The sequence below is a fragment of the Oncorhynchus gorbuscha genome, unplaced genomic scaffold (genome assembly GCF_021184085.1).
Source record: "Oncorhynchus gorbuscha isolate QuinsamMale2020 ecotype Even-year unplaced genomic scaffold, OgorEven_v1.0 Un_scaffold_987, whole genome shotgun sequence".
Lineage (NCBI taxonomy): Eukaryota > Metazoa > Chordata > Actinopteri > Salmoniformes > Salmonidae > Oncorhynchus > Oncorhynchus gorbuscha.
The window spans coordinates 204,117-212,500 of NW_025745909.1; the positions used below are offsets into that span (position 1 = coordinate 204,117).

Consider the following 8,384-nt stretch of genomic DNA (forward strand, 5'->3'; position numbering starts at 1 on the left):
TGGGTTCAACTGGACTGGGGTTACGATTCAGTAGGATTGGGATCGACTCTGTGTTCAACTGGACTGGGTTACGATTCAGTAGGATTGGGATCAACTCTGTGTTCAACTGGACTGGGTTACGATTCAGTAGGATTGGGATCGACTCTGGGTTCAACTGGACTGGGTTACGATTCAGTAGGATTGGGATCAACTCTGGGTTCAACTGGACTGGGTTACGATTCAGTAGGATTGGGATCAACTCTGGGGTCAACTGGACTGGGTTACGATTCAGTAGGATTGGGATCAACTCTGGTTTCAACTGGACTGGGTTACGATTCAGTAGGATTGGGATCAACTCTGGTTTCAACTGGACTGGGTTACGATTCAGTAGGATTGGGATCAACTCTGGGGTCAACTGGACTGGGTTACGATTCAGTAGGATTGGGATCAACTCTGGTTTCAACTGGACCGGGTTACGATTCAGTAGGATTGGGATCAACTCTGGGGTCAACTGGACTGGGGTTACGATTCAGTAGGATTGGGATCAACTCTGGTTTCAACTGGACTGGGTTACGATTCAGTAGGATTGGGATCGACTCTGTGTTCAACTGGACTGGGTTACGATTCAGTAGGATTGGGATCAACTCTGGTTTCACTGGACCGGGGTTACGATTCAGTAGGATTGGGATCAACTCTGGGTTCAACTGGACTGGGTTACGATTCAGTAGGATTGGGATCAACTCTGGTTTCAACTGGACCGGGGTTACGATTCAGTAGGATTGGGTTCAACTCTGGTTTCAACTGGACTGGGTTACGATTCAGTAGGATTGGGATCAACTCTGGTTTCAACTGGACTGGGTTACGATTCAGTAGGATTGGGATCGACTCTGGGTTCAACTGGACTGGGTTACGATTCAGTAGGATTGGGTTCAACTCTGGGTTCAACTGGACCCAGGTGAGATTCAGTAGGATTGGGATCGACTTTGGGTTCAACTGGACCGGGGTTACGATTCAGTTGGATTGGGTTCAACTCTGGGTTCAACTGGACCCCGGTTAGATTCAGTAGCATTGGGTTCAACTCTGGGTTCAACTGGACCCAGGTGAGATTCAGTAGGATTGGGATCAACTCTGGTTTCAACTGGACTGGGTTACAATTCAGTAAGATTGGGATCAACTCTGGTTTCAACTGGACTGGGTTACAATTCAGTAAGATTGGGATCAACTCTGGTTTCAACTGGACCGGGGTTATGATTCAGTAGGATTGGGTTCAACTCTGGTTTCAACTGGACCGGGGTTACGATTCAGTATGATTGGGATCAACTCTGGTGTCAACTGGACTGGGTTACGATTCAGTAGGATTGGGTTCAACTCTGGTTTCAACTGGACCGGGGTTACGATTCAGTATGATTGGGATCAACTCTGGTGTCAACTGGACTGGGTTACGATTCAGTAGGATTGGGATCAACTCTGGTGTCAACTGGACTGGGTTACGATTCAGTAGGATTGGGATCAACTCTGGGTTCAACTGGACTGGGTTACGATTCAGTAGGATTGGGATCAACTCTGGTTTCAACTGGACCGGGGTGAGATTTAGTAGGCTTGGGGTCAACTCTGGTTTCAACTGGACCGGGGTGAGATTTAGTAGGCTTGGGGTCAACTCTGTTTTCAGTTCAGAAATGCTACTTGTCAATAGTCAGAATCTAAATAGAAAAATAATTTGTTATTTCAATACAATCATTGAAATCCTGAATCCTGAGTTGAGGTCAGCTCTCACATGTTCACACAGATCTTCCAGTGACATCAACATTATGATCTACACAGAAGTCTACTTGTAAGTGTGCACAGAGATCTCAAGGACTAGGATTCCTCCCAGACTGACTTTCGGTTCACTTTGGGTCCGATTCAGACTTGAGACAAGTAGACTTACAGTAAATTGTTTGTTTTTGTTTTACTGAAGTCCACGTTTAGTAAAACTCAAGTCACTGAATTGTGACCTTCCTGACCTAATTTTGACCTGAAATGGGTTTTGATCCGAAACCCTGCTGACTGTCTGTCCCCCTTCAGGGCTGTCTGTCATTCTGCTGCTCACGTAGACAACCAGACAGTCTGGTTTTAATCCAGATGTTTAACATAGCTGACATTAGATTTGTATGTCTGCCTGTTTGTATTAAGAGATTAAACAATATAACATGGTAGCAGTTGCTCTCTCTGTGAGATTCCCCAATAACCCAAATATATATGTGTGTCTAGTCAAATGTAATGCACTATATAGGGAATAGGGTGCTATTTGGGACTCAGCCGAGGTGTAGTTAAGACCGTTTCTAGATAATGTTTTAAAGAGGAGCAGTGTGTGTTCAGGGTTACAGAAGTCCTCTATCTTTCCCAACACTCCCAAAGTTTTCCAGAAATCCCGGTTGGACGATTCCTGGAATGGCGATCGGATAAGCAGGAAATATGGGAATCGTCCAACTAGGATTTGTTAAATACCATGGAACTTTGTGAAGGTTTACAGAGTTTTTTTTGTTGCTAAATACCATGGAACTTTGAGGAAGTTAACTGCGTTTTTGCAACGCTACTAGGTGTCTAGATAACATCTTTAAACAGGAGGGTGTATTGAGATAATGCTGTAGTGTTGATGGCACCAGTTAACTGACCAGTCTGATTTTAGGAATAAACAACTCACTCCGGACACAGATCCATTTAACTAACCAGTCTAATTTTAGGAATAAACAACTCACTCCGGACACAGATCCATTTAACTAACCAGTCTGATTTTAGGAATAAACAACTCACTCCGGACACAGATCCATTTAACTAACCAGTCTAATTTTAGAAGAAACAACGCACTCTGGACACAGATCCAGTTAACTGACCAGTCTAATTTTAGAAGAAACAACGCACTCTGGACACAGATCCATTTAACTAACCAGTCTGATTTTAGGAATAAACAACTCACTCCGGACACAGATCCATTTAACTAACCAGTCTGATTTTAGGAATAAACAACTCACTCCGGACACAGATCCATTTAACTAACCAGTCTAATTTTAGAAGAAACAACGCACTCTGGACACAGATCCAGTTAACTGACCAGTCTAATTTTAGAAGAAACAACGCACTCTGGACACAGATCCAGTTAACTGACCAGTCTAATTTTAGAAGAAACAATGCACTCTGGACACAGATCCAGTTAACTGACCAGTCTGATTTTAGAAGAAACAACGCACTCTGGACACAGATCCAGTTAACTGACCAGTCTAATTTTAGAAGAAACAACGCACTCTGGACACAGATCCATTTAACTGACCAGTCTAATTTTAGAAGAAACAACGCACTCTGGACACAGATCCAGTTAACTGACCAGTCTAATTTTGCACAATGTTTTTTTTTTTTGCGCTATGAAAATAGGAACAGTTAGTCAGGATCTGGGAACCTTCCCCTGTTGATGTTGATGAAATGGAAACAGAGTAGGTCCCGTAGAAACTGTCTGAATCCCAAATGGCACCAAGTTCAGGGTCTGGGAACCTTCCCCTGTTGATGTTGATGAAATGGAAACCGAGTGGGTCCCGTAGAAACTGTCTGAATCCCAAACGGCACCCAGTTCCCGAATTAGTCCACTACTTTTGACCACAAACCAATGTAGAGCTCTGGTCAACAGGTAATGCGCTTAAACAGGGAATAGGGTGTCATTTGGGATTGAGACACTATTGTTCAACTGAAAATATAATTTGATCAGGAAGTGTTTTTTAAATGTTATTTTATTGTGTCCGACAGCCTTTATCCAAAACGGGGATGTGCACGCAGGTCACGTTTGTGTCTTAAGAGTCAGTGTGAGTTTGTCCCAAATGGCACCCTATTCCCTATGTAGTGCACTACTACAGTAACCACAGAGGGTTTAGCCAATCAGGGTTCTGGTTAAAAGTAGTGCACTACTACAGTAACCACAGAGGGTTTAGCCAATCAGAGCTCTGGTTAAAAGTAGTGCACTACTACAGTAACCACAGAGGGTTTAGCCAATCAGGGCTCTGGTTAAAAGTAGTGCACTACTACAGTAACCACAGAGGGTTTAGCCAATCAGGGCTCTGGTTAAAAGTAGTGCACTACTACAGTAACCACAGAGGGTTTAGCCAATCAGGGCTCTGGTTAAAAGTAGTGCACTACTACAGTAACCACAGAGGGTTTAGCCAATCAGGGCTCTGGTTAAAAGTAGTGCACTACTACAGTAACCACAGAGGGTTAGCCAATCAGGGCTCTGGTTAAAAGTAGTGCACTACTACAGTAACCACAGAGGGTTTAGCCAATCAGGGTTCTGGTTAAAAGTAGTGCACTATATAGGGAATAGGGCTCCATTTGGTGAGTAGTTCATCTGGTTGTAGGTAGTGCACTACATAGGGAATAGTGCTCCATTTGGTGAGTAGTTCATCTGGTTGTAGGTAGTGCACTACATAGGGAATAGGGCTCCATTTGGTGAGTAGTTCATCTGGTTGTAGGTAGTGCACTACATAGGGAATAGGGCTCCATTTGGTGAGTAGTTCATCTGGTTGTAGGTAGTGCACTACATAGGGAATAGGGCTCCATTTGGTGAGTAGTTCATCTGGTTGTAGGTAGTGCACTACATAGGGAATAGGGCTCCATTTGGTGAGTAGTTCATCTGGTTGTAGGTAGTGCACTACATAGGGAATAGTGCTCCATTTGGTGAGTAGTTCATCTGGTTGTAGGTAGTGTAAATACAAAATATATAATGTCCTTTTTTCCCCACAGCAGAAGAATGGATGTTTAAAAAAAAAACTTGCATCTTGAGCTGCTTTTCTATTTAATATATATTTAAAATGTTGTGCTTGTGTCTTTCTGTTGATTTGTTGTCTTCTATGTGGACAGGGACAGGAAAGAGACCTTTTTATTTGGTTTGTTAAATACGTCTTTTCACAACGTTGTCTTGCCTTCAGTTTTTTTTTCAATACGTTTTGGTTTTTTTTCTTCAATAAGGGACAACCTTGCATCGTTATAGCTGATTTGACTAGATCCCTTTCTCCGTTGTGAATGAGAAACCACTTCTTCGAGTTCACCTGCAGCCTTGATTCCAATACTCCTTTTATACAGAGCAACGTGTAACAGTTCAGATGGGGACGACTAGACATGATGACGCAGCCTTGATTCCAATACTCCTTTTATACAGAGCAACGTGTAACAGTTCAGATGGGGACGACTAGACACGATGACGCAGAAAACACATTACCTGTATCCAGTAGCAAATTCATGTTTTTATTCTGTGTTAAAGAAATAAATCGCTTTCCTATCATGTTAGAGGTTACCAGGGTTGGGGGGTCAAAATCACTTTTCTATAATGGTAGAGGTTACCAGGGTTGGGGGTCAAAATCACTTTTCTATCTTGTTAGAGGTTACCAGGGGTTGGGGGTCAAAATCACTTTTCTATCATGTTAGAGGTTACCAGGGTTGGGGGTCAAAATCACTTTTCTATCTTGTTAGAGGTTACCAGGGGTTGGGGGTCAAAATCACTTTTCTATCTTGTTAGAGGTTACCAGGGTTGGGGGTCAAAATCACTTTTCTATAATGGTAGAGGTTACCAGGGTTGGGGGTCAAAATCACTTTTCTATCTTGTTAGAGGTTACCAGGGGTTGGGGGTCAAAATCACTTTTCTATCATGTTAGAGGTTACCAGGGGTTGGGGGGGGTCAAAATCACTTTTCTATCTTGTTAGAGGTTACCAGGGTTGGGGGTCAAAATCACTTTTCTATCTTGTTAGAGGTTACCAGGGTTGGGGGTCAAAATCACTTTTCTATAATGGTAGAGGTTACCAGGGTTGGGGGTCAAAATCACTTTTCTATCTTGTTAGAGGTTACCAGGGGTTGGGGGTCAAAATCACTTTTCTATCTTGTTAGAGGTTACCAGGGTTGGGGGTCAAAATCACTTTTCTATCTTGTTAGAGGTTACCAGGGTTGGGGGTCAAAATCACTTTTCTATAATGGTAGAGGTTACCAGGGTTGGGGGTCAAAATCACTTTTCTATCTTGTTAGAGGTTACCAGGGGTTGGGGGTCAAAATCACTTTTCTATCATGTTAGAGGTTACCAGGGGTTGGGGGTCAAAATCACTTTTCTATCTTGTTAGAGGTTACCAGGGGTTGGGGGTCAAAATCACTTTTCTATCATGTTAGAGGTTACCAGGGGTTGGGGGGGGTCAAAATCACTTTTCTATCATGTTAGAGGTTACCAGGGGTTGGGGGGTCAAAATCACTTTTCTATCATGTTAGAGGTTACCAGGGGTTGGGGGGGGGGGTCAAAATCACTTTTCTATCATGTTAGAGGTTACCAGGGGTTGGGGGTCAAAATCACTTTTCTATCAGGTTAGAGGTTACCAGGGTTGGGGGGTCAAAATCACTTTTCTATAATGGTAGAGGTTACCAGGGTTGGGGGTCAAAATCACTTTTCTATCTTGTTAGAGGTTACCAGGGTTGGGGGTCAAAATCACTTTTCTATAATGGTAGAGGTTACCAGGGTTGGGGGTCAAAATCACTTTTCAATCTTGTTAGAGGTTACCAGGGTTGGGGGTCAAAATCACTTTTCAAATTCCAGTCAATTGAGAAGGTTCACTGACATTCCAGTTCCAACTGTCATCAATGCCTTTCAATAAAGAACATTTGGAATTCGGTTTACTTGAAATGGAGCTCCACCCTGATCGCTATATTACTGTGTATACTGATAGGTGTACTACGTACGCTGGACAACCCTTTTCCCCAACCAATGGTAAGAACTGTTGTGGCGCCCTCTGCTGTTTAATGGAAGTAGTGCAGTCTAATGTTCCCCCCTTCACATCTTCACACACCTGGGTCGTGTTCATTAGTAGCACACCTTAGCGGGGGGGGTGGGGGAAACAAAACGCTTTACACAACGGAAAACGAGCGTTTTCTTATTAGACATGTTCAGGTAGTCTCTCCTCGTTTCAGCCTGTTTGATTCCAAATGAATCACCAGTTCTGTGGTGTATTCATTCTGTTTGATTCCTAATGAATCACCTGTTCTGTGGTGTATTCATTCTGTTTGATTCCTAATGAATCACCTGTTCTGTGGTGTATTCATTCTGTTTGATTCCTAATGAATCACCTGTTCTGTGGTGTATTCATTCTGTTTGATTCCTAATGAATCACCTGTTCTGTGGTGTATTCATTCTGTTTGATTCCTAATGAATCACCAGTTCTGTGGTGTATTCATTCTGTTTGATTCCTAATGAATCACCTGTTCTGTGGTGTATTCATTCTGTTTGATTCCTAATGAATCACCTGTTCTGTGGTGTATTCATTCTGTTTGATTCCTAATGAATCACCAGTTCTGTGGTGTATTCATTCTGTTTGATTCCTAATGAATCACCTGTTCTGTGGTGTATTCATTCTGTTTGATTCCTAATGAATCACCTGTTCTGTGGTGTATTCATTCTGTTTGATTCCTAATGAATCACCTGTTCTGTGGTGTATTCATTCTGTTTGATTCCTAATGAATCACCAGTTCTGTGGTGTATTCATTCTGTTTGATTCCTAATGAATCACCTGTTCTGTGGTGTATTCATTCTGTTTGATTCCAAATGAATCACCAGTTCTGTGGTGTATTCATTCTGTTTGATTCCTAATGAATCACCTGTTCTGTGGTGTATTCATTCTGTTTGATTCCTAATGAATCACCTGTTCTGTGGTGTATTCATTCTGTTTGATTCCTAATGAATCACCTGTTCTGTGGTGTATTCATTCTGTTTGATTCCTAATGAATCACCTGTTCTGTGGTGTATTCATTCTGTTTGATTCCTAATGAATCACCTGTTCTGTGGTGTATTCATTCTGTTTGATTCCTAATGAATCACCTGTTCTGTGGTGTATTCATTCTGTTTGATTCCTAATGAATCACCTGTTCTGTGGTGTATTCATTCTGTTTGATTCCTAATGAATCACCTGTTCTGTGGTGTATTCATTCTGTTTGATTCCTAATGAATCACCTGTTCTGTGGTGTATTCATTCTGTTTGATTCCTAATGAATCACCTGTTCTGTGGTGTATTCATTCTGTTTGATTCCTAATGAATCACCTGTTCTGTGGTGTATTCATTCTGTTTGATTCCTAATGAATCACCTGTTCTGTGGTGTATTCATTCTGTTTGATTCCTAATGAATCACCTGTTCTGTGGTGTATTCATTCTGTTTGATTCCTAATGAATCACCTGTTCTGTGGTGTATTCATTCTGTTTGATTCCTAATGAATCACCTGTTCTGTGGTGTATTCATTCTGTTTGATTCCTAATGAATCACCTGTTCTGTGGTGTATTCATTCTGTTTGATTCCTAATGAATCACCTGTTCTGTGGTGTATTCATTCTGTTTGATTCTAATGAATCACCTGTTCTGTGGTG

The 8,384-nt window shown here is 42.1% G+C and overlaps 1 long non-coding RNA gene across 1 annotated transcript; it reads left to right on the forward strand.

Annotated features, from left to right (window-relative positions):
- Positions 1 to 2,203: 2,203 nt before the first annotated feature.
- Positions 2,204 to 4,905, forward strand: LOC124020920. Its single transcript, XR_006836163.1, has 2 exons — positions 2,204 to 4,640; positions 4,698 to 4,905. It is a non-coding gene; the product is annotated as an uncharacterized LOC124020920 (long non-coding RNA).
- The last annotated feature ends 3,479 nt before the right edge of the window (positions 4,906 to 8,384 follow it).